Source organism: Penaeus monodon, chromosome 3 (assembly GCF_015228065.2).
Source record: "Penaeus monodon isolate SGIC_2016 chromosome 3, NSTDA_Pmon_1, whole genome shotgun sequence".
NCBI lineage: Eukaryota > Metazoa > Arthropoda > Malacostraca > Decapoda > Penaeidae > Penaeus > Penaeus monodon.
In genome coordinates, this window is record NC_051388.1 from 11501718 (window position 1) to 11524217 (window position 22500).

The following is a 22500-nucleotide window of genomic DNA, read 5'->3' on the forward strand; positions in this document are numbered from 1 at the left end:
TAGTGTTTATTTATGCTTTATTTCTGTTCCATTATTTTTCTCCCAATGCTTTTTATTTGTACCAAGATAGGTTAGTGGAGAGGAAATTGTAATCAAATATTATTTTACACTTTCAATACGCATTCATTATGTTAAAAATTATCTCGGCCCGGTGTAACAGCCCATACTATACCCCAGCCACTCGGTGTCAATTTAGACTAGGGTGTTTTATACTTAGGGTATAAGCTAGGCTAGACCAGTTTATACCCCGTGTATTAAATGATCTAGGCTGGAATATACCCCTTTAAGCCAGAATATACGACTTCTTTTTTGCATGTAACAAGTATATTACTATATCACCTGAAGATAATGGCTTGCGTTAATGCTGATTATGCTGTGATCTCACAACTGCAGCTATTCCTTGTGCATTGAGCACTGGATTCTACAGGCCACTACATTAAACTCATAAATGAAATTTGTATTCGCAGACTTAACTTGAGGAAATATTCTGTCATTAATAGTTTTGTTTACTACAGGCTACAGTCTGACATGCATATTTTTCTGGCTAAGGTCTGGATGAGTATTTGGTTGATGATGGTCAAAACTGAAAAGTGTTGACCATTTGAGACTGATCTCCAGTTTTAAGTGGCCTGTGTGTTGTTGTTGCTGTAGTTGTTGTTATAATCATCATAATCATCATCATCATCATCATCATCATCATCATCATCATCGTTATCGTCATCGTCATCGTCATTATCATCATCGTCATCGTCATCTTCATCGTCATCGCCATCATCATCGCCATCATCATCGTCATCATTTTCGTCATCGTCATCGTCATCGTCATCGTCATCGTCGTCGTTATTGTTATCAGCCTAACCTTTCTCACTCATTATTTTAATGACATTGATGATAATATTAATGATGATGATGATGATCAATATCATTATCTTTATCCTAACCGTCATTATTATTATGATTATAATAATATGAATACTCTAATGATTATTATTATCATTATTAAAATGACCGCTATAAATTTCATTACTATTATTGTTATTAATATTATCATAATTATCAAGCCTAGGTAGCTCAGTTGGGAGAGCGTTAGACTGAAGATCTAAAGGTCCCCGGTTCGATCCCGGGTCTGGGCACTTTGAGGTCAAATAGAGGTTGTGATTGATTTTCTAAAGTTATCTGCAGCGGCAACAATTTACTTTTTAGAATTTTATTACAGGCTACAAACATTATGATAACTTAGCACTATTAATCACGTAGGTAGTAAGTGGAGTAGTTTGAATACTATAGTGATTGAACTGATATTCATGTAACCGAAATTAGCGGAACAGCAGTTCATTTGTCATCATTTATTATGATGAGGTCATGACAAAACTTCGAAAGGTGAAAGGAAAAAAAACATTTTCATTTATTCGTATTATACTAATAATGTTTCATGAAAAGATCTAATTTCAACGTGAAAACCATACGATTATACTAGTCATCGGGTGTGTGGTATCCCGCCCCCTCAAAGATTTCTGTAAGTGAAATTTTACGAAACAAATCAAGGGATTTTTAAAACCGCCTAACCAACTCATGGTATATATGTTAGTATAATATCAGTATAGTAATTTTCTCTATCACTAATACTTTCTAATACTTTCTGTCCCTTCTCCACTTTTCTCGTGTTTTTACATGAACGATCTGTTCAACTGAGAAGCTAGGGTATTTATATTTACAAATATAAGGGCCTTTTTAGAAAATGTGCAGAAGGGGAAGAAAGTTGTGAGAACATATAAACAGAATTTGTTTGAAGATTTGTAATACGTTTGTTTAATTGAAACAATGTCTTTTTTTCTCTCTCTCTTTTTTTTCTTATTTGAAAATGCACAGAGGATTTAAGAGAAAATGCATATGAGACTTTCAACATCATATTTGCTTGGGAAATCTGTGATTTTCTTCTTCCCTGATTTTCAGATCCCGATGCTCTTGCTTTATATGTCACATTATGTGCCTCCCAGTGTTATTATTATTATTTTATTTGCACCGACATAAAAGGGCGGTCGAGAAGAAATCGAAGGAATTCTGATGTTATGCTTCACTTAGGATTCGAAATTGCATTATCTTGAAAAGTATTGATTTATTTGTCTTGGTGTCGATAGCGAAAACAAATGTCAAACAAGCGATAAGGTCCTTTTCACACGAGGCACCGGTGTGAAAGAGGTCTAAGGGTAACTTTCACTCCCTATGTTTTGAGATTTAAGAGCATGCATTGAATAGGCGAGGGTGGAAGGAATATGTAGATATCTAGATGAAACAGACCGTAGTTTATTTAAATACTTTAATGTGATAACTCCTATCTCTCTCTCTCTCTCTCTCTCTCTCTCTCTCTCTCTCTCTCTCTCTCTCTCTCTCTCTCTCTCTCTCTCTCTCTCTCTCTCTCTCTCTCTCTCTCTATAATATATATATATATTATATATATTATATATATACATATTATATATATATATATATATATATATATATATATATATATATATATATATATATATATTATATATATGTATATATATATATAATATATATATATATATATATATATATATATATATATATATATATATATATATATATATATTGTGGAGTGTGGTCTGTGATCCAGAGGAGAGGGCGACACACTCCAGTTACACTCGCGCTTGATTTTTTTTATGGCACCACAGTTTCCCCTGCGCGGGACTACTTTAGTTAGCCCGGTGCCCGTTTTCTTTTTTTTTTTTGCTTTTAATTATTTTAATTACCACTTCGTGTTATGTTTTACCTGTTCTGCTTTCGTTTAATACATTTAATTTGCATTTTAAGTCTCTTGTTTTATCATCGAGTCTTAGTTTCATTTCAATATGGACTAAACTTATTTCGCGGTGTCATTGGCATGACACGTCATTTCTGCCAAGTCATTTTTGTGTTTTATTCTAACTCTTTGATTATCAGTTTTAGATGTTTATTTTATCGGTTTATATATTTGTCTTGTATTTTTTGTCATTACTAGGTTTTTCTCGCCCTGTGTTTTAATTTTTGATTTTATTGATGTGCGTATTTTTTCCCCCTTATTTTGTATTTTCATGATATCTTTCTTTGGTTTTATTGTGTATATTTTATTGCCTAATATTTTTTATCACGTATTTTCTTTTATTTGTATTTTATTGTAATTTATTTTGAGAAATGATTCGTTATTTTATGACGTCACGAGTCCATGACAGCCCGCGACCCATGACAATAAACAGTGTCAACTGGAATTCTGTGTGTTTGGATCTACCCTCCCCTCTGCTGGAGCATCACCAAAGGTTGTACTAGTCCCATACGTTACTTGCCTAGGTTCTATATTCGCTGGGCGTATTCAGTATATGAATCAATAAGGCATTGGTTATATATAAGCTACATTTTCCTAAGAGTAAACACTATTCAGTAACTTGTCGATGTCACGTTTCTACGTCAGTTCTGCTCAGTCTATTCAAGGACCCAGTTTCAGTCATAGCTAAGTTCATTGTACTTTTACCGTCTTTCAGTGACGATCTTAGTGAGCTGTGTGTGTGTTTTTTTTTTCTTTTAACCATTATTTAACTGTATTTTATTGCTTTTACATGTTCTTTATCTGTGTTTATCTCTACTTTTACTGCTTCTATTGTTTTACTTCTGCTTATAGTCTCAGCATTTATTGAATCCTTTCCTTTTACGATTTCAGTCAAGTTTTAGTACCGTTTTAACTACTGCTTACCGTTTTTTATATACTCGCTTTTACTTTTGCTTTTACTCAACCTTTCTCTTTCACGATTTCAGTTCAGATTTTAGTGCTGTTTTAACTATTGTTTACCTGTCATCGTGCTTTAGTGTGTTTATTTCTGCTTTTACATTTTTACCGTTTTACCTAATCTTACTTATATACTACTTCATTATTCTTTCGTATTTTGCTTACTCTTACTACTGCCCGTGCTTCTACTACGGCCTCTGCTTCTACTACTACTGCTTCTACTTCTACTTCTACTACTGTTCTTATCTCCTAGCTTACCACTGTCATTTGTTTTGTTATTTGTACGAAAAGGCCTCTAATTGTTATAAAGCACTCCCAGTCAATAGTATCTGTGGAAGCAATAGTTGATCTATTTCCACAGAATCTGGAAGTTTAGCCGCTACTTTCTTTTGGCTTCCAGTATTTTTTTTATCCTTTTCTTATAAGGAGTGAACGGGACCCCCTTTTCCCTTCACACTTGGTCCCTAAGCCTCTCCTGCCTCACAGGAGTATTCCGGGCTCCTCTTCCACGGACATCATCTGGCCTTAAGCTAGGTGTGAACCTTACAGAACACAGACATTTTTGGTGGCAGCTGGTGGGATAGTGCTTTTAATAATACTTGGAATCTTTTCTTGTGTTCAGGAAATTAGTCACATATGTTATGCATGATTGTAAAACTGTGAGACCCATATTCTTTTGCTGTTCCTGTCTCTTCTCTTACAGGGTACCTAAGAATCGTTGTGATGTGCAAGAGCAGTATTTAAAAAAAAGTCAGTACATCCTTTGTTGTTGCAGAGTGGAGATGATGTTTACTGTCTGCCTCTCTAATAAGTTTTTGTGGCTCTCGTTAAAATAGGGAACCTATGTTTTCACATGCAAATTTAATTATTAATAACCTTTCAGCTGTGTTGACCTGTTGTGCTGTGTGCTTAGTAAGCTGAAGGAACTTTCATTTGTTTGATACCGTTTGTGTGCGTGTACATCGTTTGCGATTTTCATTAAGTGGAACTATTATCAGGTACTTTGTGTTGAGTCGTATTACTTTCTCGCTGTGACATTCCTCTCCAGACATGATTGAAAGTATACGAGTAATGAGGGACGAAGTGAGCATCTACACCAAGATCCTCCAGAAGATCGAGGCCCTGTCAGCTGATTTTCTGGAGGTGAAGGATCAAATCCAGCAGCTTCAAGTAGCAGTTACCAGGCAGATGGCATGGCATATCAAGGAGGTGGAGTCAGATGCTGAATCTCTGGGAGATCGGAGCAGTAGCTGTTCACGACAGTCAGCCAGGCATGAGGGCGAAGTGACAGTTCTACATCACCAGCTGTTGAAGAAAGACCGGGAGTTAGAGGAACTGAAGCACATGATCTACGAGAGGGAAGATGCACCACCATCGAATTCTCAGCAGTGCAGCAGAGCCTCCAGTCCAGCAAGGGACACATCATTGCTTAGTCCCCTGCAGCCACTTCCCAGGAACTTTCTCATGACCCATGGATTCTCCACATCATTAAGGCAGTGTTGTGGACAACTGGGACATGCTCCTCTGCAACAGGACAAATCACACGAGAAACCAGCTTTACGGATGCCCAGAGATGAGAACCAATCTGTTTACCATTATTATCCTGAGCGACCACCTCGAGCAAGGGACTTCTGCACCATTTCTACTATAGGAGAGTTACCCCTACGAACGGCTCCAGTGCATCGCCGATGGTGTGAGCACCATAGCAGCATTACCCACAATACTTCCGAGTGCCGAGCAACAGCAGCCTATTCAAGGAAAGTCCAGAAGCAGCTTAGGAGGCGCATTTGTTTTAATTGCCGGAGACCAGGACACCTCGCTTGTGAGTGCCCCTTTCCAGTTAGCCAGTACGGCAGAGCTCCCAGCCCCACTGGCAAAGTTGCAGCAGGGAGTAACGGCTTTTGGCATAAATCCAAAAGTCCCAGCTTCATCACCTGCAGTAGTGAATGCTGCAGGGTTATCAGGACGACATCCAGCGGCACTCAGAGCTGATTCACCCGCTGTTCCAGGACGTAACACCAAGTACCAAACAGGAGCTGCTGTGCATCTTACTCATCTGACCAAGATTCCTCCACAGACAGGATGCTTCTTGAATGGCTGTATCGCCCGAGCAGGCCCAGGAGACGGTGATGTCGTTCTAACTCCTGCAACAGTTAAATCACTCATTCTAATGCCTGCTGTTTTAGCAGCCAAGGATCGTCGTTGCTCTGTGTGGGCAATAAACACGTCTTCAGGGTCCCTAACCCTTTATGGTGGAACTCGGTTAGGCACCGTTGCACCAGCGGAGGACTCTTACACGAGCCAGGTAGCCTTTGCCAGGTCGAATGAATGCCCTGTCAAACTTAACTACCAGAGGATTGAGCATCATGAGGATACAATGTCCTTTATCAGTGCTCAGACACATCCCCTTGAAACAGACTTCCTTGACGCCAATCAGGACGAAAATTGTGTCGCCAGGACCATAAGCAGTATGAGTTCTGTCGAGGCAAACGTCGTGGCTATCAACAATGATAAATACGGTGACTTCGAACGTGAAGACGATGGTTTCATCTGGGATGATTATGTAGACACTTCATGCTGGCCTGGAGATTTTGGTGATAGTGATGCTGAGGTCGAATACGCTGAGCTTCCGTCCTCAATCGCCATCGCCGTCTGTGAAGCCGCCGACATGCTGATCAGTAGTGTTTTATAACAATATTTTTTCCTATGCATTTCGTTTTAATGCTCTCATCTCACTACAGAAATTTGTGATCGTGATGCTGAGGTCGAGCATACTGAGTTTCCGTTCTAAGTCGCTGTCGCTGGTTGTGAAGCTGCCGAGATCCAGTATTGTTATTATTATTTAGCTATGTATTTCTCTGTATATATAATTTTTATCTGGTGTGCCCTCATTGCTTGTGACTGATACGTCTCAGCTGGGCACACACAAACCACTGTAAAGGCAAGTAACGGGGCTCAGGCCTTCCTTTGGTATTGTTTCAGATGCTGTCTTCGCTGACCACTCCGACCCAAGGCATGGGAGGATTGTGGAGTGTGGTCTGTGATCCAGAGGAGAGGGCGACACACTCCAGTTACACTCGCGCTTGATTTTTTTTATGGCACCACAGTTTCCCCTGCGCGGGACTACTTTAGTTAGCCCGGTGCCCGTTTTCTTTTTTTTTTTTGCTTTTAATTATTTTAATTACCACTTCGTGTTATGTTTTACCTGTTCTGCTTTCGTTTAATACATTTAATTTGCATTTTAAGTCTCTTGTTTTATCATCGAGTCTTAGTTTCATTTCAATATGGACTAAACTTATTTCGCGGTGTCATTGGCATGACACGTCATTTCTGCCAAGTCATTTTTGTGTTTTATTCTAACTCTTTGATTATCAGTTTTAGATGTTTATTTTATCGGTTTATATATTTGTCTTGTATTTTTTGTCATTACTAGGTTTTTCTCGCCCTGTGTTTTAATTTTTTGATTTTATTGATGTGCGTATTTTTCCCCCCTTATTTTGTATTTTCATGATATCTTTCTTTGGTTTTATTGTGTATATTTTATTGCCTAATATTTTTTATCACGTATTTTCTTTTATTTGTATTTTATTGTAATTTATTTTGAGAAATGATTCGTTATTTTATGACGTCACGAGTCCATGACAGCCCGCGACCCATGACAATAAACAGTGTCAACTGGAATTCTGTGTGTTTGGATCTACCCTCCCCTCTGCTGGAGCATCACCAAAGGTTGTACTAGTCCCATACGTTACTTGCCTAGGTTCTATATTCGCTGGGCGTATTCAGTATATGAATCAATAAGGCATTGGTTATATATAAGCTACATTTTCCTAAGAGTAAACACTATTCAGTAACTTGTCGATGTCACGTTTCTACGTCAGTTCTGCTCAGTCTATTCAAGGACCCAGTTTCAGTCATAGCTAAGTTCATTGTACTTTTACCGTCTTTCAGTGACGATCTTAGTGAGCTGTGTGTGTGTTTTTTTTTCTTTTAACCATTATTTAACTGTATTTTATTGCTTTTACATGTTCTTTATCTGTGTTTATCTCTACTTTTACTGCTTCTATTGTTTTACTTCTGCTTATAGTCTCAGCATTTATTGAATCCTTTCCTTTTACGATTTCAGTCAAGTTTTAGTACCGTTTTAACTACTGCTTACCTGTCATCGTGCTTTAGTGTGTTTTATTTCTGCTTTTACATTTTTACCGTTTTACCTAATCTTACTTATATACTACTTCATTATTCTTTCGTATTTTGCTTACTCTTACTACTGCCCGTGCTTCTACTACGGCCTCTGCTTCTACTACTACTGCTTCTACTTCTACTTCTACTACTGTTCTTATCTCCTAGCTTACCACTGTCATTTGTTTTGTTATTTGTACGAAAAGGCCTCTAATTGTTATAAAGCACTCCCAGTCAATAGTATCTGTGGAAGCAATAGTTGATCTATTTCCACAGAATCTGGAAGTTTAGCCGCTACTTTCTTTTGGCTTCCAGTATTTTTTTTATCCTTTTCTTATAAGGAGTGAACGGGACCCCCTTTTCCCTTCACACTTGGTCCCTAAGCCTCTCCTGCCTCACAGGAGTATTCCGGGCTCCTCTTCCACGGACATCATCTGGCCTTAAGCTAGGTGTGAACCTTACAATATATATATATATATATATATATATATATATATATATATATATATATACATATCTTTTAGCTGTTTATTTATTTATAAAAACTAATCTTATCTTGCCATGAATATATCAGCCAAACTCTGTCTAAATATCTTCATATCCAGTCCGCAAATAAAATCTACTTATTACCCATGGTTACTTAGTACAGTAATCCATCTACAGGTGCTAATTTTTTTTTTTTGCATGGAGTATTAAGTATGATCGGGCGTAATGATAAAATTTTAGAACTGTAATCAAAGATGTTTGTTTCTCTGTTTCTGACATTTTATATAATTATAATTCAATATTTTAATACATGTTTTCCAAGCCTAGGTAGCTCAGTTGGGAGAGCGTTAGACTGAAGATCTAAAGGTCCCCGGTTCGATCCCGGGTCTGGGCACTATTGCGGCCAAAGGGCGTCGTCATAAAAAATATATGTTTAAGGACTTTCGCAATGGCTAAAGGTATTTTGTTAACGTAATCTTAATAATATTGACATTAAATCATAAAAGCCATTCATTCATTCCTACACTCACTCATACATTTATTCACTCTTCATTCATTCATTCCTTCATTCAGTCATTCACTCAGTCAGTCAGTCAGTCAGTCAGTCAGTCAGTCAGTCAGTCAGTCAGTCAGTCAGTCAGTCAGTCAGTCAGTCAGTCAGTCAGTCAGTCAGTCAGTCAGTCAGTCAGTCAGTCAGTCAGTCAGTCAGTCAGTCAGTCAGTCAGTCAGTCAGTCAGTCACTCGCTCTCTTTCTATTTCTCTTGATTGTCTCTTTCAGCGTCTATTTATCTATGAGCAGTTGGAATGCGTGAGCATACTCTCTTTTAAATCCTTTTAATAAATACTGTAATTTAAAAACAGCTTCGCTATTGCGCGTGATCACTACGTTTACTATTCTACATGTAAGAACTTAATACGTGTATGGAGTATGAAGTATAATGGGATGTAGATGATATAATATACGACCATCATTTTGCAGAATTGCAATGAAGATCTTTTGTTACTGATAATTTGCACCAACTAATTCTACTGTTTTAATTTTTCATGGATTTTGATGATATGTTATTATCTTTGCTCATGCTTTATCTGTCACATTATTCTCTAAGTGCTTTTTATTTGCACCAGTATAAGACGATAAACCTTAAAAATCATAATAATCATATGTTTTTCCAAGCCTAGGTAGCTCAGATGGGAGAGCGTTAGACTGAAGATCTAAAGGTCCCCGGTTCGTTCCCGGGTCTGGGCACTTTTGAAGTCAACCAGAAGCTGTGTTGCCATAAACTATCCACTTCAGAATGTCTCACCGGCTCTTGGCATTTTAGTAACTTCATGCTGATCATTATCTGAGCACACGAGTTCCCAATCTGGGGGCCACAGTATATACCAAATCATAATCAGTGAGAGTCTCCATGGAACTAGTGCCTGAGGCCCAGTCACTTATCATCTTTCTTGTGAGGGTTGTCTTGCCAACACCCGCAGGCCCTTCGATGAGCAACACAGAACAGTCTTTCCCTTTCTGTTCCCGTCTCTCCTCTGCCTTTGCAAGAAGTGGCCATGGAGTAATATGAAAATTATGACGTTGAATTAACCTGAATTTTATCTCACCTTCAGTACCTACATCTCATAGAATCTTTCTATAAAATGTTCTTGTTCTGACTATGTTTAATTAGTAATAACTGAATCTGAAAAGAACCCGTCACTGAGCGGGAGATTATTATAAAATGATCGGGGGCCACAGCATGAAAAAGTGCGGTGATACAAAACTGAAATGCTGTGATAATGCATACAAAATGGCAGGATATGCAAGTCATGATTTATTGTGATAACTCAATGAGAGGTTGAAGAGAAAGGTAGGCGAGAAGTAATGTATTTGCTTTTTTTGTTTGTTTGTTTGAAAGCAAGCATTTTAGATATATCGAATACAATACCAAACTTTTTCTGGTTTCCTGGCTACCTGTGAAATGAAACTCGTAACCCGTGATGAAAATATCAGTATAATACCCAAACCATTTGATTCATTTTTCAGTATCTCAAATTGATTTTACCGATTCTACTTCATTTCCTTTAATTGAACGATTTTTTAAGAACTCTTTGGCATAATGAGGAAGCGATGTTTTGAAATATAAAAAGGTCCTTTATTGGAAAATGTACCGTGGATTTAGCATGGATATGATTTGTGTGAAAATTTATACAGAAATTACTGATAAGTAACGCACGCACGCAAACGCACGCACGCACACGCACGCAAGCACACACACACACGCACGCACGCACACACACACACCACACACACACACACACACACACACACACACACACACACACACACACACACACACACACACACACACACACACACACACACACTATATCTTTTCTAGGAAAATTCAATCGTTCTTATGCTGTACTCTGGGAGTGTTTCTGTTTCCTCATCCTCTGGCATTGATATATATATATATATATATATATATATATATATATATATATATATATATATATATATATATATATATATATATATACACACGTGTGTGTGTGTGAGTATGTGTGTAACAATGTAATGAGGGTCTAAATCAATGAATAAATAAAATGCTAACACCAAAAGTAGTAAAATATCATAAAAATATATTTGACATTAAAAATCAATTAAACTATACGTATCAAACATCTACTTTAGGCACAAGAGAACGAAACAAGCACCAAACTGACAGTCACCAAATGTACCTCTTGACAAATATTATTTCAGTAGACTGGCATGTGATTTCCCTATAGTAACTAAAGAGGGAACTTAACACTTCCGAGGGGAGACGTGCAACACCCATGCTCCCCCATGTACACACATACGTCGCCACGTTACGTCGAAACGCTAACTAGCGCAAATACATGTTTCTCCAACTAAGTATAAAGCGACGCATACAACTTACACATATGTACACATGCACACAGTTTTCGTATAGAGAACGCTGTCAACCGCTCGTAAGTACATACACGCTTACGCACGTACGCATGCACTCTTACGCAATACACATTCACTTAAACATACAAATTCTCACAGATATACACTTTTTCACACTCTTTTTCCTGAATTACATGTGGCGTGCAAGTCACGGGAGCGCGCACATACACACAAGTAACGCACAACACATGGGATGAGCATCATCTGCAGGCAGTGGGGGAAGCATGCATACAGTATATCACGCTGCAGTACTAACACAGACGGTACCCGGAGAGGACCAAAGATAAATTCTTATCTCATGTTTCATTTGCATCCGGAAATTACCTTGTTAAAAATGTTGATCTACCTGTGTCGGTCCGGATGACGAATACAAATAGTCAAATAATTACATCTGAGATATAAGAACATGCATTGAGTGGGAAAGAACGGAAGGAGTATTTAGATACCTGGAGATTGATTGATTGATTATTCAAAATTATCTGCCGCGTCAACAGCTAAGGTCATTAGCGGCGAATACCTTGTTAAATAGAAATATTAAAATATTTAAAACTTTAAAAATCTATCAATAAATATTTTACTAATAACAATAAACAAATAAAAAATCAAAGCATAAATATTATGCTTTAAGTATATAAAATATTGCATAAACATTATGCATAATTACATTTTATTGAAAATATTAGTCTCCCTAAGGAAACTAATAAGACCCTCTATGTCACAATCCTCCCCCAATACATTTTTCAGTGTATATGGAGGAGATAAGTACATACGTCTTTGGTCTGAGAATGTTGCACATCTTTCCACATGTGCGATCGTTAATGGCTCTTGGCATCCTTCACAAAGTGCTTGACTTTAGCCATCATCGCCCATGAGTCAGTCTTGTGTGCCGATTCTTAGTCTTGTTAATGCCAACTTCCACTTTTCGGTTAGGGTGGATGCTAGTCACCCAACTGCCAAGGTCATCTCTAATCTCTCGCAGTTTTGTTTCTGGAGGTATGCCTCCATGTGTTCCTTCCATTATTGCGAGACAACTCCTTATGCTGGGTTTCAGGTCGGTGTGTGGGAGAGGAAAACGAGCATCACAAGGCTGACCAGCAGCTGCCTTGGCCTTCTGATCGACTCGCTCATTCCCACTGATACCAACATGCGCTGGCACCCAACACAGAGTTATCTTTTTGCGTGTTGACATCAGTGCAAGCCAATCTTGAACCTCCCTTACTACTGATGTGATGAGTTTAAGCTCTTGATTGCTTGCAAAGCACTACGAGAGTCACAATATATCACAATAGAATGGTTCGTAAGATCTCTAGTCATCTTGACTGCTGCAAGGATGGCATGTAACTCTGCAGTAAAGATCGAGGCTGCTAGAGAAAGACTGCCAGATGCAGTCTTCCTTCTGCTCACTGCTGCAAAGCCCACACCATTTTCAGATTTCGAACCATCTGTATATATTGCCTCTGATCCTTGGTACTTAGAAATATGCTGAAGAAATTTATCTTTGACTTCTGCTTCTGATTTCTCCCCTTTCCCAATTCCGACCAAATCCAGCTCGACTTGATTAGTCCAAGGGGGGAATTGGGGAATTCCAACAGCCAGAACCTTAGTGAGACTCAAATTAAGATCTTCCACAAGATTCCTCATTCTCCTACCATAGGATCGGCTATCCTCAAGGGGGCTGAAAACCAATCTGGATGTAGGAGATCCCGGAATCCTTTGTAGTCTCGTGTAGTAAATCAGGTTCATGTAGTCCCGGTGTAATGAAAGAGGTGGTTCTCCACTCTCAGCATACAGGGATTCCACAGGTGAAGACCTGAAAGCCCAGTACAGATTCTGAGAGCTTCATTATGAACTGAGTCCAATATCCGAAGAACAGTGGGAGTTGCAGAAGAATACACCTCACAGCCATAATCAAGCTAGATACCTGGAGAAAGCATTTCTGCTGCACATTATATGTTACTGCAATTAAAGATGATACAATTACCTTGATTAAAGTATTGCTCATAAAAGTTATTAGATATTTCTCTTCCCTTTACAGCCAAGGTAGTTCAATTCGGAAAGCGTTAGACTGAAGATCTAAAGGTCCCCGGTTCAATCCCGGGTCTGGGCATTTTTGAGACTATGCAAGGGACCTGTCCTTATAAAATATCTCTTCTATGATTTTCTAATTGGATCCTGGTGCTTTTGGCAATATAATACCAGTTATCATGATGGCATGTAGTTGTATCAATGCCGTTTTGATCCTCTATTGGCTGGGATAATGTGAACAAAATTAGCAGGGCAAAAGTTTGATAAGAAACTGATTAAAAGGTAAAACAAAAGCGTTTTCATTGACCATTATCTGTTTTTACGAATATTTAATAAAGCAAAGGCATTTCAAACTTTTTCCTTAGAAAACCTTGTATTTACATAATTCATAGGTTTGTGGTCTCACACCCCGTCATGCACCTGTGAAATTAAAATCTAAAGGAAAAAAAAGTTACTTTAACCGCTAAGCCACCACGTGATATATGTTTTTTTTTTTTTTTTTTTTTTTTTTTTTTTTTTTTTTTTTAATATTCGTATCAGTTTATTTATTTCTCTTCATCTATTAACCTGTGTAGTGTAAGCGAGAAGGGATCAGGGTATTTCGTAATATTTAGATTTGTTAGAGAATATACAAAGGGTTTATCTGAAAACATAATGAGACCTTTTAGAAAACGTAAAGAATATGATTGAAAAGTTTTTAGGGGATATTTGCTAGTAAATATAGTTGCCAAGATTTGTTACAAACGGCTGTGATTTTATTCCAATTAAGTTTATATTTTCATGGATTTTGATAATCTGATCTCCTCTTTGCTCGTGTTTTATGTTACATTATTCTCTTAGGATAAGACAATAGAAATCGAAATATTTCTATGCAATTTCTAAGCCTAGGTAGCTCAGTTGGGAGAGCGTTAGACTGAAGATCTAAAGGTCCCCGGTTCGATCCCGGGTCTGGGCATTTAGAGGCCAAACAAAGGGCGTCGTAAGTGTTTAGTTAATGACTCTAAGCAGTCATGAGGGGTTCATTTATCCATTTCACTATATTTATTGATGAGAGTCAGTCGTGATTCACAAATTATAAAGGAGTGAAATACAGGCTCTTATATGTCCTGCTGCGATGCGTCTGTGCGACATCACAGTCACGTGATGAGAGAGAGTAACATCTACTTTTACGGGATCACAATTCAGAGTTATTCATACTAGATGGATAATGTTGCATTGTAATTATTCATCAGCTCCTTGACAATACATTTTCATAAAAGGGATTGATTGATTGATTATTCAAAATTATCTGCCGCGTCAACAGCTAAGGTCATTAGCGCGAATACATTGTTAAATAGAAATATTAAAATATTTAAAACTTTAAAAATCTATCAATAAATATTTTACTAATAACAATAAACAAATAAAAAATCAAAGCATAAATATTATGCTTTAAGTATATAAAATATTGCATAAACATTATGCATAATTAAATTTTATTGAAAATATTAGTCTCTCTAAGGAAACTAATAAGACCCTCTATGTCACAATCCTCCCCCAATACATTTTTCAGTGTATATGGGGGAGATAAGTACATACGTCTTTGGTCTGAGAATGTTGCACATCTTTCCACTACATGTGCGATCGTTAATGGCTCTTGGCATCCTTCACAAAGTGCTTGACTTTTAGCCATCATCGGCCCATGAGTCAGTCTTGTGTCGATTCTTAGTCTTTGTTAATGCAACTTCCACTTTTCGGTAGGGTGGATGCTAGTCACCCAACTGCCAAGTCATCTCTTAATCTCTCGCAGTTTGTTTCTGGAGGTATGCCTCCATTGTTCCTTCCATTTATTGCGAAGACAACTCCTTATGCTGGGTTTCAGGTCGGTGTGTGGGAGAGGAAAACGAGCATCACAAGGCTGAGCAGCAGCTGCCTTGGCCTTCTGATCGGCTCGCTCATTCCCACTGATACCAACATGCGCTGGCACCCAACACAGAGTTATCTTTTTGCGTGTTGACATCAGTGCAAGCCAATCTTGAACCTCCCTTACTAGTGGATGTGATGAGTTTAAGCTCTTGATTGCTTGCAAAGCACTACGAGAGTCACAATATATCACAATAGAATGGTTCGTAAGATCTCTAGTCATCTTAACTGCTGCAAGGATGGCATGTAACTCTGCAGTAAAGATCGAGGCTGTTAGAGAAAGACTGCAGATGCAGTCTTCCTTCTGCTCACATGCTGCAAAGCCCACACCATTTTCAGATTTCGAACCATCTGTATATATTGCCTCTGATCCTTGGTACTTAGAAATATGCTGAAGAAATTTATCTTTGACTTCTGCTTCTGATTTCTCCCCTTTCCCAATTCCGATCAAATCCAGCTCGACTTGATTAGTCCAAGGGGGGAATTGGGGAATTCCAACAGCCAGAACCTTAGTGAGACTCAAATTAAGATCTTCCACAAGATTCCTCATTCTCCTACCATAGGATCGGCTATCCTCAGGGGGCTGAAAAACCAATCTGGATGTAGGAGATCCGGAATCCTTTGTAGTCTCGTGTAGTAAATCAGATTCATGTAGTCCCGGTGTAATGAAAGAGGTGGTTCTCCACTCTCAGCATACAGGGATTCCACAGGTGAAGACCTGAAAGCCCCAGTACAGATTCTGAGAGCTTCATTATGAACTGAGTCCAACATCCGGAGAACAGTGGGAGTTGCAGAAGAATACACCTCACAGCCATAATCAAGCTTACTACGAATAAGCGCCCGGTAAAGCCGTAGAAGCGTTGTGCGGTCTGCACCCCAAGATAAATGTGAAAGAACCCGCAAAATACTGAGCGCTTTTGTAGCCTTCACTTTTAACTGTTTGATGTGAGGCACCCATGTAAGTCTTGAGTCAAAAATTAGACCCAAGTACTTCACCTCTTGGACAAATTGCAGTGGGTTTGCTCCTAAATAGAGGAAGGGTGGAATTTTCCTCGTTTTGGAATGTATAGCCATGGTCTTGCTTGAAGAAAATTTGAACCCACGATATGTTGCCCACTTTACAACCTGATTTATTGCAACCTGCATGTGTCCTTGCACATCCTGTAAGCTTCCTCCTGAGCAGTACAGTGTAAAGTCATCCACATACAGATTACATGAGACAGAACTTGGAACAACTTTTACAATGTCATTTATAGCAATGGCAAATAGGGTCACACTTAAGACACTCCCTTGTGGGACCCCTTCCAGCTGGTCTTCCAGGTTAGAGAAACTGTTTCCCACCCGAACTCTAAATTTCCTGTTAGCAAGGAAGCTTTGTATGAAGGTAGGTAATGCTCCTCTTAAACCAATGTCATACAGCTTCATGAGTATGCCATGCTTCCAAGTTGTATCGTAAGCCTTTTCAAGGTCAAAGAAGACTGCCAACATGTGACGTCGCTGTGCGAAGGAATTCTGTATAGCAGTTTCCATCCTCACAAGTGCATCTGGTTACTCATATTGATATGGGGTCAACATGTTTTCTTTTTCTAGCAGCCATGTCAACCTGAAGTTTACCATTTTCTCCATCAGCTTGCAGATGCAGCTGGTGAGAGAAATTGGTCTGTAATTTCCTGGTGCGGAGGCATCTTTGCCAGGTTTAGGAACAGGAATGATTATAGCCTCTTTCCATGTGGATGGCACTGTGCCCTCTCTATAGATCCTATTGAATAGGTCCAACAGGAACTTCTGGGAGCTCTCCGGTAAGTGAGATATCATTTGATATGGAATATCGTCACTTCCTGGGGCAGTCTTACGGCAGAGCTGCAAAGCAGAGTCCATCTCCTTGCGCAAAAATGGCAAATTGTATGGAAGTTCTGCTGCAGTCCTACTGAAGAACGACACTGGGTGTTGTTCCTGTTCAGCACGAAGAGTGGAGAATCGAGCAGTGTAAGATGCTCCAGAGGAGATCTCTGCCATGGATTTAGCTAGCTCATTAGCAATATCTTTTTGTCTGTGATGATTATGCCATCTATCTTCAGAGCAGGTTGTGATATGGATGTGCTCTTTCCAGCAATCTTACGCACCTTGTCCCACACCCATGCTAAGGGTCCTCCACGACGTCCGTCTAGCCTCCTTTAGCACGCGCCTGGCCTTGGCTCGGGTCTTTTTGTAACTGATCAAGGTTACAATGCTGGGGCGTCGTTTCAACTGCCTTAATGCAGTTTTCCTTGCTCTGACAGCTTGTTGGCATTCATCAGACCACCATGGTACTGGAGGTCGACGGTACTGTCCGCTACTTTTGGGAATGGATGCTTCTGCTGCAAGATGAATTCGTGATGTGAAGTGATTAACAGCATCTTGAACACACTGGAAATCATTCACAGATCCTTGCAATAATGCAGTTGATCTAAAAAGATTCCAGTCTGCATGTTCAAGTCGCCATCTCTGCACTCCATTGACTGGAATACCATTCACCTCCTCCAAAAGTATTGGAAAATGGTCGCTTCCATGTAAGTCTTCCATGACCTGCCAAGTGAAGTTCAACTGTGAATCAGGTGAGCCTATTGATAGGTCTATATTGGAGAATGTCCCAGTTTGAACTTGGAAATGTGTGGGAGTGTCACTGTTCAGTAAAACTGCATCTACTCTTAAGAACAAGGACTCCAGGCCCTTCCTCGAGGGTTGCACAAAGTGTCTCCCCAGAGGTGATGCCGACCATTGAAATCTCCCATGAGTAGAAATGGATGTGGCAACTGCCCAAGTACATCTTCCAAATCATCTATGTTGAGATTATGTGGAGGAAGGTAGATGGATGCAACAGTGTAAGGTCGTGTCAAGCCTATTCTCACAGCCTTCACCTGCAGTGTTGTCTGCAGATGGATGGCCTGGAAGGGAATATCTTGACGTACCATTACTGCTACTCCTCCATGAGGTCCATTGTCAAAGGTCCCATAATGGGCTTGAATTTGGAATCCTCTCAGGGAAATCGGATGATTTTCCCTGGTCAAAATCTCTTGTAGACATACACAAACGGATTATATGAGCTATCAGATATTGCAGTTCTTCCCATTTTGCATGAATTCCTGACAGTTCCATGGATTAGGGTATCCAGTTCTTTATATTATTTCTTCATAAGGTTTGCAGCACCTGTGGTCAAGGTTTGCCTCACCACCTTTAGGCTGTCCCTTTCCATGATCCTGGGAGTACCTTTTTTAATGGTTTGTTTACCTGTGGAGCTAGTTTCCACAGGTTTCCCTTGGACAGGTTCAGTGATTTCTTTGCCTGGGCAAAGAGCGGACCTGAGCCTTTGCTTCAGGGGCATTCTGTCTAGCAGCGGAGGCCCCTGTGGATTTTGTGGCAGCTGGAGCTGTTACCATTGAGGCCTCTGGAGCCTTAAATGTTGGCTCCAAAGACCTTACTTTGGGAGGAGGAGTCTCCTCAATAGACCCGCTCACTCCTACTCCGTTTCTGGTGGAACAACTCACCAGAGGCAGTGTCAGCAATTTCCGACTGAGGGTTAAAGAAAGTGGCAGAGTGTGTGTTGTAAGAAGCATTGGAGGGCAAGGGTTGGTGGGAAGGAGGATGGGCTAGAACCGAAGCAAAGGACTTACCTGGCTGTGCAAATAACACACACGGGCACGTCGCTTTGCCTCTGGAAAACTAACTTTCTCTTGCTCCTTATTACCAATACTTCCTTTTCAAATTTGTACCTTTTACACTGCTTTGAAGAAGCTTCATGAGCCTCTTTGCAGTGGTAACGCAATATTGGACCTGGACAGTTGTCATCTCCTTGATGACCTGTTGTAACCACACCTTACACATACTCTTGGTTGCTCATTTTCTTTAAAACGGCAAGAGCTAGCTCCATGCCCATAACCCTGGCAGTGGAAGCACCGCATAGGGTTGGGCATAGAAGGTCTTACCTTGAAGTGGTACCATGCTAACTTACCGACTCCGGAAGGACTAGTGTTTCAAAAGTTAGAAGAAGAGCTGGTGTCGACTGTTCCAAACCATCACTTTCTTCTTAAAACGTTTTACTGCCACTACATTAAAATACTCTAGTTCCTCTAACAGTTTTCTCCTCAGAATACCTCATCAGGTCTCGGAAAAAACAATTCCCTTACACTGATTAAGGGTTTTGTGAGGAGAACATGAAACTTGAGCCCCAGGAATGTCGCATATCGCACGCAGACGGTCACTCTCGTCTGGTGACGAAACCTCAACTATCAGGCTACCATCTCGCTGTGGGGTGATGCGAGGATCACGTTGACATACTTCAACAATTTTTCGATGTACTTCGAAAAATCAAGATCCATGATTGATACACCATCAATGTCTTCACTACTAGGTACTTACTATATGAAATGTTTTCATATTTACCAGTAAGATTTCTTAGTGGATTGAGGAGGACTTTTCCCCTTCTTACCTGGTTTGGGAGCCCGGAACCATTACGATTCCCGTTCTTGCCCTTTGGAAGCTGGAAAGGTTCCAAAGTGACAATACGTGATGTTCCAGAGGGATTGGTCGGGGGATTGCGTAGGTCGTCAGGGAGAGAGCTAGATCTTTGTAAATTTGTAGCACTCATACAAATTAGAATTCTTCATTTCCTCACCCCCCCAACCCACCATGGAATCCAACGAGGGAAGCTATAGTTGGGGTTCAAAATCTCCAACAGCCACAGGGGTAATGAGGAAATATACGCAGCCCACTATTACAGTACTGATGGCAGTCGCGGGACCTATGCACTACCGACTGAATAGTGCCTGCTTGACCCTAGCCATATTTGACCAGCCGATTGACTTGACCGGGCCTTGATCAAGCCGCCCGTCTAACCAGAATAAAGGACCAAAGAGGTGTGTTGCTAGCTGCAGGGCGCAGCGTGCAGCATCGCTCAACCTCCAGGACTCCTGTCTCCTGGTAATACGGGATGCCACGCACGGCAAACACACGTGGGAGAGTTCTCCCTGGTCCAAGATGAAATGAACCAGGGGTGGGTGCACCATCCCCTCTCATAGGCCTTGGTGCACCAGGAAGCCATTTTGTCTCATCCCTCACTGGTGACCCCGCCAGTATGGGTAGCCCTCTGGTCCGGCTCACCAGATCATTGGGACCTCAAGCCCCCCCACCGCGGCAAGGCGGCTTCCGTTAGGGGGGTCATAAAAGGGAGTATAATACAAATATACGTAGATAAAACATCATCTCACAATGAGATATTTTATTTAAGAAATTTCTCACTGGCTCCTTGCATTTCAGTAACCTTCCCTTCTGATTCGTTATATAACCATGTCGTACTATGTCGATGCTGAAATGATGTAATATTATATATACAGGCAAGCCAGCTACTCGTACAAATCGAGAATAAGTGTAACGATAAGAGAGAGAGAGAAAAGAAAAGAAATGTGGGTAAGAAATGTTTGACTTTTTAAATTCTATTATACGAAACGCCTCATGTAGAAAACCATACTTGTGCACCAACCATAGAACAGATATATGGTGTCCCTTTCCCTCAGACGCCAAAATTTCCAGAAATAGATAAAGGGAATTTACAATGCTTAGCCAAATGGCAATGTATATATTAGTATCAAAATAAATATTAGCCTATCTGTTTTGTTAGAAAATATAGCCGGGAATTTCTAGAAATGATATAATGGATTTAATTGAGAAATTTTAGAAAATAGAGATTTGATATGAACGACTGTGATCTTACATGGATTTCAAACACTCTGACCTAGTGTTTACACACTACTTCATATTCATCACAGAATTTTCTACCCAGCGCCTTTTGTTGTTCCCAGCGCAGAAGGTTAATTAAGAGAGAACCGGAATAAATTAAATTCTTAGCCTTTTAACATGAAGTTCAACACTACATTTAGTGTATTGTTAAAAATCGTGTTGTCTAGATCTCATGCTTTATTTGTCGCATTATGCTCTTAGTGGTTATTATTTGCTCTAGTGAAAGACAGTAGAAATCGAAATAATCATACGATTTTTTAAAGCCTAGGTAGCTCAGTTGGGAGAGCGTTAGACTGAAGATCTAAAGGTCCCCGGTTCGATCCCGGGTCTGGGCAATTTTGAGGCGAAACAAAGGCCGTCCTAAGATATCTTATCTAAGAAACTTCTCACTGGCTCCTAGCACTTCAGAAAACTTCCCTTCTGATTCATTATTTAAACATGTTGATGATGATATAATGTAATATAAATACAGGCAAGCCAGGAGCTTCAACAAATTGAGAATTAGTGTAATAATAAATAAATAAATAAATATGTAGTTAAGAAACGAATGAATTTTGAAAATCTTATGTGCGAGAACATTTTCATGAAAAGGCAGGTATTCAGAACACATGAACTAGAAAAGCATAGCCGTACACCCTACAACAGAGTTATGGTGTTCCATCCCCTCAAGCACCTAGATATCAAGAAATAAGTTAAGGGATTTTACAACGTTCAGCCAAATCGTGATTTATATATCAGTATTAAAATATTTATCGGTCCAGCCATTTTATTGGGAAATCTAGCAGGGACTTTATAGAAGTTATTCAACGGATCAGGGTCAGAATTTTTGGAAAATACAGATTTGATTTGAACTACTGTAATTTTACATGGATTTCAAATACTCTGATTTAGTCTTTGCTCAATATTTCATATCTCTCACAGTATTCTCTGCCCAGTGCCTTTTATTTGAAAATTAACTGACAGAAATTTGATATAAATTTAATTCTTGCACTTTTCATTTGCACTTCAACACTTTATTTACCATATTGTTACAAATCTTTTACCAATTGTCTTGATGTAAATAAATGCATAGGAGTAGCTTTAACTCTCAATGATCTGAAATCCAAGTACATATATTGAGTAGGAGATGATGGAAGGGTCATGTGCATATATGGATAAAACCTTTCTGTAATATACTTTTATGCTTATCTGTAAATGTTGTTTTGTCTCTATTCTTTTTCTCCCGCCCCCTTTCTCTGTTACCCTTTTCAAGTATTCATCTATAAATTTGTGTATGAATATGTTTGAACCGTATTCATGTTGACAAATGTATGAAAGGTATGAATGAGAATGAATTGTGAAGGTATTCATTCTCATTCATACCTTTTATACATGAATTTGTTTTTCCCTTAAGTAT

General features: G+C 39.4%; 4 non-coding genes across 4 annotated transcripts; all 4 read left to right on the plus strand.

The window, feature by feature from the left end:
- The first annotated feature begins 1060 nt into the window (after window positions 1-1060).
- Trnaf-gaa lies at window positions 1061-1133 on the plus strand. The gene has a single exon. It is a non-coding gene; the product is annotated as a tRNA-Phe (tRNA).
- Window positions 1134-8770: 7637 nt separating this feature from the next.
- On the plus strand, window positions 8771-8843 carry Trnaf-gaa. The gene has a single exon. It is a non-coding gene; the product is annotated as a tRNA-Phe (tRNA).
- A 5469-nt stretch (window positions 8844-14312) lies between these two features.
- Trnaf-gaa lies at window positions 14313-14385 on the plus strand. The gene has a single exon. It is a non-coding gene; the product is annotated as a tRNA-Phe (tRNA).
- A 6981-nt stretch (window positions 14386-21366) lies between these two features.
- Trnaf-gaa lies at window positions 21367-21439 on the plus strand. Its single transcript has one exon. It is a non-coding gene; the product is annotated as a tRNA-Phe (tRNA).
- The last annotated feature ends 1061 nt before the right edge of the window (window positions 21440-22500 follow it).